Source organism: Chaetodon auriga, chromosome 7, assembly GCF_051107435.1.
Source record: "Chaetodon auriga isolate fChaAug3 chromosome 7, fChaAug3.hap1, whole genome shotgun sequence".
Classification (NCBI taxonomy): domain Eukaryota; kingdom Metazoa; phylum Chordata; class Actinopteri; order Chaetodontiformes; family Chaetodontidae; genus Chaetodon; species Chaetodon auriga.
This window is the reverse complement of record NC_135080.1, coordinates 18748990-18757497: the sequence shown is the minus strand read 5'-3', so window position 1 is coordinate 18757497 and position 8508 is coordinate 18748990.

Here is an 8508-nt window from a genome sequence, read left to right as displayed (position 1 = left end):
ATGTAGCTTAGCAGCAGAATGCAGTGCATAAACTCATTTATTCCCCATCTTTTAAACTGCGTTCAGTACCTGCCACAGGGATGTGTGTCCTCCATGAGAAGACAGAAGGATGGACACTTGACATTGATATTAAGCAAAGAGAAAACTGAATGTAGACTTGCCGTATCTGAGGAGGAGTAATGAGAGTGAGAGCAAAGAGAGAGAGAGATAGGGAAATGATGATAAGTGGGGGAGGCACAACAGAAGCAGCTATCACCAGAAAGCCTCTTCATCTACTTCCTGCATTGCGTTTCGGAGGAGATTTATGACTCTGCAGCCCCCCTCTGCTCCTGCGTTTGCCCCCCCACCTTCAGTCACAGGGGCATAGTGTAATGCTAAGAGACTTTTTTTTTTTTCCCAGCCTCCTTGACCAGCAGGGGAACCAGTGACAGCGGATTATGGAACATCAAGGGCTGAGGCTACAATAATTAGAAGCTTGGGATTTGGCTCAGGGATGCGAGTTCTAGGCCACACTCACACCCGCTCCCAAGGTAGCGGTGCTAGTCTTGGCAGTCATCATGAAGTGTTGGTGCTCTTTATTGTAAAAATTCAGATCCTACCGCGGCAGCGCCACATGGGTCCTGGATGTGGATCAGCCCCTAGTTGTTCAGATCCAGGGCATGTGTAATTATTTCCCCTCCTGAGGTTACACTGTTATTGATCAAAGGCAAGCCCCTTCCACCTTATTGCCTCTCCTGTTCATCCTGTGGGGAAATCCATTCAGTTGACTGTACCACCTCCCATTAATCACACATCACACATTAATAAAGCTTCTTGGCACATTCATTATTACAAGTGCTCGGAGGAAACTTTTGTATCGCGTGGATCCATTTGCATAATGTTAACGGGTGTGGGTGACACAACGTAATTGGCTCTTCATTGGTCCTTGAATAGATGATCCATAAGAAATTATGGAACTGTGGATTATCCTGCAGGATGAAGATACCCTATACAAACAGTGAAGTGTTATGTATGTTCTGAGTCTGATTTAATATTCATCAATGCAGAGGTTTCCATATGAAATAAACAGAGCTCTGTCTCCCATGTTCAATGTGGGTATATGTGCTATTCTTGGTATTCTTCCTGTGGCATGTAAACAGCAGATTGTGAATGGGAAAAACATGACATCTATACTGATTTGCAGTTATTTAACAGTTCAGATGGGATAACAGTATCAGTGGGTCAGTGTAGACTCTCATGCAAATCAGCATCACCCCTCACAGGCCACAGTGTGTGTCGGGCCATCAGGTGAAGAAATGACCGTTTCAGAGCTGAGGAAGAGGAATTAATTCTTCCTTGCATGGAGAGAGGTGGTGTGGATGAAGTGTCATTTTTCTTAATCCTCTCAGCTCCCTTGACTCTCCTATTCTTTTTCCTCCAGAAACCCTAAACTCCCCCACCACCCACCCACCCCCATCCATACTCTCCCATGCACTCCCCCTTTGGCCCCATCGCTCTTCGCTTTCTCTCACCTCCTCCCAGGCTTCATTAGCTCTGATTGATCCTCTTGTCAGAGCTTATGGCACAGCGATGAACTGCATTGTTATTAGCAGCTTGGAACATGAAGGAGCAGGAACAGAATTCAGAGGACAACCACAGTAAACATATCACTACAAGGGCATGATGGCGAAAGTTGGGTGTCTGAGTATGTGTTCAAATGCATGCATTCCTTACAAAACCAAATAAATGTGTCACACTGTTATCCTCAGTACTTCATGGTTTAGCAGAAATGCTATATGGTGCACTGCTGTATGGCAATATCTGAAATATTTAACTGCTCAACCAAGTGCCTGTTAATGTTTAGTGTTACATAGAGTGCAGAACTGGAGGCCAGCATTTAATAGCATGGACAACTGGTGAATGCATGAAGAGGCAAGGTATGTTTGCAATGGAAAACGTGTAAATTATTAAACAATCTATCTGAGCGAGCTGGTACAGCTTCATCTTAAACAAATTCAACAGTGCCAAACTATGGCTTCAACACATCATTATCCAGAGAACAAAATGAGGATTTAGGAGCGTAGCAGCAACCATTATGTTCTCCTTATTTTTTGTATCCATTCAGTATCATTTAAAGAGAAGCTTCACTTTAGGAAATGAGTGCATCTATTAACATTTAAATTATGAATTATGTGAGTGTGAAGATCTTCAGCTCAGTACTGTGCTTGTTATATGTGAATACATTATTTAGAAATACTGTAGCATGTTTTTATCTTGTCCAAAGAACATTGAAGCATATTCAGTGAAAGTAGCCGCGCATAGCCAGACCTATCTCCACACTTTGTTTTCAGGTTTGGCTGAATCCATTATCATTCTGCAATAGGAGGAAAAATGCTCTGATGCTACCCAGGATGCAACACATGTGCCCTTGCAAAAGAGTGTCAGGAGGAACTTGTCTGGTAGAACATCTGCACGTGAGGAGGCCAGCCCTGGTATTAAAAGGGCTAAAGCCCTGCAAAAGAAAAGGTAACACTTGCTAGCTTGACTGTGTTCGTACGTTCGTTAGTGACCAGGTTAGGATTTGGGTAACTTGCCATTTTCAGTGTGTAGGTTGCTAGCTCAGAGATTGTTGTTTCACCTAAAGCAATGACATTGTATGAGATTGTATCTAATGATAAACACTTTCTCAAAAATAACATTCAGATTGTTTGTTTTATTGTGATTATTGTTATGTACGGACACAAATCAACTACAAAGCCTGGGCTTTTTCTCATTGGCTCATGAGAAAAGATTTTTTCATTTATGGCCTAATTATTGTAAATAATTTCTCAATACATGAGAGATTCTGCAGAGATACAGACATTGTTATATTTGACAGCACTGTAGGTGGAAGTATGGGAGTATTTCATCAAATATTATAAAACTGAATATTTTGACATGTAGTTGTGTCATTTCATGCTAAAAGCTACACATCAGCCATAAATGCTCTATTTTTAGTTCAGATTTTGGACTGGATGAATGTGACTGATCCTCCTATGGACACCACTGCAGGGGCTCCGACACAGTGACACTATGTGGAGGAAAGAGGTACAGCAGTCAGTGATTAAACATAATCACTAACCAGTGCTCTGTGCATGGATGAAATTTACCATCTTGGGGACCATCCTTAAATATTTGCTCTTTGTTCAGTGACATATTCCAGATGTGAGACATTTTGGAAAACAATGAAACAGCAGATTCCTGTTTTTTTATCCATCCATCAGTGACTGACAGTCTGAAGCAGCATCTCTCTCTGTTGGTCTGCTCCTGTAAGAGCTCCTACTACCTGAAATCAAGAGCTCATACTTTACAACTCAAAACTGAATTTCTTCTGCTTTAATGTTTATCTTAGTCGTCACTTGCTAAATGTGCAGCTTATTCCAAGTCTTGTGGGAAATCTTGTGCATCGTGGTGGGTTGATGGGCCCTGCTCAGTGAAGAGCAAACTGACATCAGCCATACTACCTTGATAAATCGCACTTTGTTTGCTGTGACAAGAATAAAATTAATGTTTATTTCATTACGGAATGTTTATGGTGGGATAATATTTGAGTACAAAGCAGGAGAAGAAAATGCATGTGTGACTCTTTAAATAGCTTCAAGGAGACATAAATATTTGATCTAATTCAGATATTCTTGAGAAATAATTTGGGGGAAACATTCCATGATGATATAAAGCCTTGAATGCACATTTATGAAATGAAATAGTCTACTTGACTTTTTCAGTCCGTTGCCGACTGGCCCATTCTTCCCTTTTGTCTATGCAATGATTCAGTCCAATACCATCAATGTCAAAAAGCTTTGGCATCCATGCTTTACAGCAACCTCCTCCTCTAATGACTATGTGTTAAAAATATAGTCTGCAGGGAACTGCTCTCAGGCCGACATCTTACTGAGACAAAGCCCTGTGCATTCTGAGCATCCCTGCAGGCGGAAAGATTTTTGAGATCTCTGGTACCTTCCAGCTCAAAGACATTCATGTGAAGGGTTTAATATGCAAGCTTAGAGACACTCAGTGCTCTGTTTCAGTACGCAGAGAAGCTCTGTCGAGCCGTCATTAAAGCCACTACAAAGCAGAGATTTGTAACAAAAGGATCCCTTTTTTTTTCATTTGGATGATCTTTGTGATACAAATACACAAATATATAAATAATAATGAAGAACTGTAAAAAAAGAAACATGAGAGGTGATATCAAGGCTGTAGATATCCACAACTGAGAAAAGATATAATCCCTCAAGTGGAACAATGGGTCACTGTGGATTTTGTCACTAGGTGTCACTTCACATTGTTCAAAATTGAATTTGCTCTCATTCCACACATGCTGTTGACCTTGTTGCAGCACAGTGGCTGGGTGAGAGTAGGAGAAGTGATTTGAAGCTTTTAAGAAGGGTGTCGTATTTCCTTTCCTTTTCATTGAGCTACTCGTTCAAGCTATGTGGCTGCTTAATCAGGCTGAAATCCTTTGAGTGGAGAGCGTAAGACAGGAAGATCATAAAGCGACCAGTGAATATTGAGTAAAAGGCAAAATACATTTGTGTTCCCTCTGCGACCTTGAGAACTTCCAAATGCCATACATTAAAATGAAATCAAACTGACAAGATGTACCTAAAAAGGTGTGTTATTTGTTTATTTGTTCAAAGATAGAAATAAGGTTATCTTATGTTGAATTGCAAACTTTCCACTCACACGTTATCTCCACACATGCCTGCAGGGCAAATAGAATTACACCCAGCCTCAAAGCAACAAAAGATACAAATAACTCAGATGCATAGCCCTGAAGCCCTGCATACCACATTTAACTGAGCTGTACTTTAAATGTTTATGGCATGCTTTACATCTTACACTTCAGTGCTTACTTTATTGTACATACTGCACTCACATCCCAACCATCTGCTGACAAAGCTGAAATAGGTTTTCCGCGTCTTAAAGAACAACTGTGAAGGGATGAAGCATGGCGCAGTAAGAACAGAGATGATCCTGTTAATTTTGATGAAGCCCAATAGTTAGTGAACAAGCAAAGTCCTGTAGTGGAAAATCCCCACAAACCCTGTTGGCCAGGTTTTTCATCTTTGTCCTCATTCACGCCTGACAGCCAAGGTCCTCGTCTGTGGGTCTCTATTGATATGCACATTGCACCCAAAGGCACCAACACTGGATGCACAGATCCTAATATCATTATAATCACAACAGCTTGCTTTTTTCTGCATGTCTACATCTTTGAAATTTACAGAAAAGATAATCTTGCACAAATGAATGCTGACAATGAGGCAGCAAAGTGCAGAGACATCTTCTGAGAAATGCTTCACAGCTTATGTTTGTATTATCACAAGAGGCAAATGCTTTGCAAGCACATTGCACAGCTTGGGATTGCAATGTTTGGCATTTAGCACTTTGCCATTTTTACTCTCAGAATGATGGATATGGAATATGAATGCTCAGTGACATGATGACCCAGCAAAATGGCTGATATCAGTGTAAGGCCCCCTCACCCGCCTTTCTGCTCTCTCTCTCTCTCTCTCTCTCACACACACACACATCCACACATGCAAGCATTATCCCCAAAGTAAAGACCTAGTCAGTTCAACCCAAGCAGATCATAGAATAAGGAGCCATGTGGTGAATGTTAAAACTATGTGGTGTGAAGCACGCCTGAATCACAAATCATTTCTATTCACACCAGAATTAATTAAAAGTTTTCAGCCCAGTGCTCAAGGCTACATTTCATTGTTAATTCTGACTGCAATAGATTTTTTTTTTCTGTTGTGAAACAGCCAGATATGGTTTGCCACTGAACGGTCTTGTTGGAAAATGTAGTAAAAGTAAATGAAAGGAGCAGCGAGTGCAGTGGCTTATTTGAAACTCGAAAAAGAAATAACTAATCAAATCCTTAAAAGTGACACCTCTCCTCATCAAGTAGTCACAGAATGAGTAGTGTGCAAGTGTTGAAGTCGGTGTGTGTGTGTGTGTGTGTGTGTGTGTGTGTGTGTGTGCTGGGGGGGGGCTTAAAGGGTCATGACAACATGTTGACTGTTTAACAGCTTCAAAGGGAGACCTCAGGAAGGTGTTAATGGCCTTAAAAAGAGATATCTGGTCTTGATTTCACTGCCTAAGAAGTGTTGTCAATTCAAATCATCCACTGACAACGAATGAAAACAAACGTGAAAGTGGCTTCTGTTGTTGACTTCTGTTACTGCTGATTAAGGGGACTGGAACCTACAGCACAATAAGTGTCTGAGCTCCAGCTAACTTAAAATGCAGGATCAATATTCCATTATCAACAATAGCAGACGTGACTACTTGTGTATGTAAAAGGGTTTGCTCTGAGTGATAAACCCACAGAGAATAATCTTCAGACTTGTGTTTCATTGTTTTGGTTCTCCGATCTTCAACTTCAGTGTTCTGGTTCACTCTCGCTGCTCTCATCAGCCCTCATGAGCAGCAGCAGGCAGCTGTTTTCAGTGAATGAGCTCTGGTGTATTTTGTCACAAATAACAGACAAAATTAGCAACTAGCTGGTGAGCACAGTGGAGCATTTAACAGCTAAACAGGCAGATATTTCCCTCAGGGGTTGGTAGAGACCCAAAACAGAGCTAAAAGAGAGAAGTGGGCTTACATTTGCCAGATGACCAGAAACTCGACTCCAAATGAATGACAATGCTGGTCTGTTATCAGCTGGAGGTGTAAATGACCAACTGCTGCCTAACAAGTTTGTTAATTGAAAGGTGATAATATGCCAGTGTCATTTGCAGGTTGTTTCTGCTGCCCCCAAGTGGCCAAAAAGGTAAGAAAAACCATGTTTAATACAGAAATAAAATAAAGTTTGTGATACACTACATCCATCTATATATATAAAATAGAGATAAATAAAAAAACGTCCATTCTGAGGTGGTGATTGTGATTACCACTGGTCACGTTTGTTACCTCATTTGTTGAACAGTAAAAGGGGATCACAGTTTCAGGGTCCTCTGCAGATGAAGACGTGCAAACACAGTATCTAATCTTGCACAGCATGAGCAACAGAATGTAGTGACATGTCTCCATTTGATCTGTTCTATCTTTTTGTTGCTGTACTTATCACTTCATAGGTAGTGAAGGTCACCAGGTATTACTGACTAACAGTTGGCAACCTCTTGGTCCTAAAGCTGATTGACAGAAACTGATATAGAAACCAGCATTACTCAGTTGGGTACTCCAATTGATGTGGACAGAAACTGCAATTGTTTACTGTCACTGTGAGACATCTAATCATCAAGGGCACTTAAGGGTTGATCCTTCAGACATGTATTTCTTATCAGTCAGCCCGTCACCAGAGGCTGCAGCTGTGAGTCTCTCACCAATGAACAGTATGGCCCTTAAAATCTTTCTGGAAATATTATGTTGTGTAGTTCTACACTAATGCAGTATACAATCTCCACAATAATGCCATTATCTGTTTGTTAAATTTAGAGTTTGGCTTATTAGATTTTTGAAATGTCACTTAATAGATTTTGATTGGCAATTAAAATCATTGTGATTTTCTTGTTTTGTCATACAGAGAAAAATCTGAAAGTGTCTTGAAAATACTTGCCATGTCAAATTATTAACATGTTTATTACGTTGTTTTAGAACTTTTTCAGTATTAGTTTTAAACTTTCTGTATGAATTGCACATTCGTCAAAATGGGCACTAAATTTCAATGTCTGTAATTTGATGAAAAGAGCACGTTTATGGTCTGTTGATATTTTTTTTTCCCAGTATGAAACCAGCATCTTCCTATCTGGAAGGACTCATCTGCCGTTGTTGTGTCATTATTATTCAGTGGCAGTAATTGTCTCAGATTGCATTGCTATCATTCAAATGTAGACTCCACGGCTCTTAAGTTGCTAAACCAGCCCAACAATCAGCACAGCTATGTGGTCTGGTGGCTATTCGCCAGCCTTTTGTCAGATATGAAAGAGATTTATAAAAAAGAAGGGAGTTGATTAAACAAACAAGAAAATCACCTTTTGAATAAAAAAAGATTACATGCAAAAACCTTGTCATTCTTTTACAATAGCATGAATTTAGAAGAAAACAGACAGGCCTAATCTTGTTGTGCGTCAACAGTGATGTATTGTGGCTGTCAATGGGATACACGTATCTGCAGCATGAAAGGTAATACTGCGGCCTTTTCCGTCACTTTTCCTCAGAACAATGGAGCTGAAAAACGACTCCCATCACAATTCACGACTTCGCTCCCCTCAGCATTCAGATCATCTTCGGCTCATGAACTGATTTGATTCCTGGCTGACCCAGGAGAGAGCTATCTGTTTTGATCTTGAGCATCATCCTTTTCATGTCTGCAGCTTCTGTTGTCTCACTCCATCCCCTGTTTATGTTCTATGGTGCCCATATTTCACCACAATGCAGCTCTGTAGTTGTGTCGGAGAGGGGAAAACTGTTGCTCGGAGGAAGACGACTGTGCTGCGTCGAGCTGCGCAACACTGGAATATATGCATAAATAAATATGAG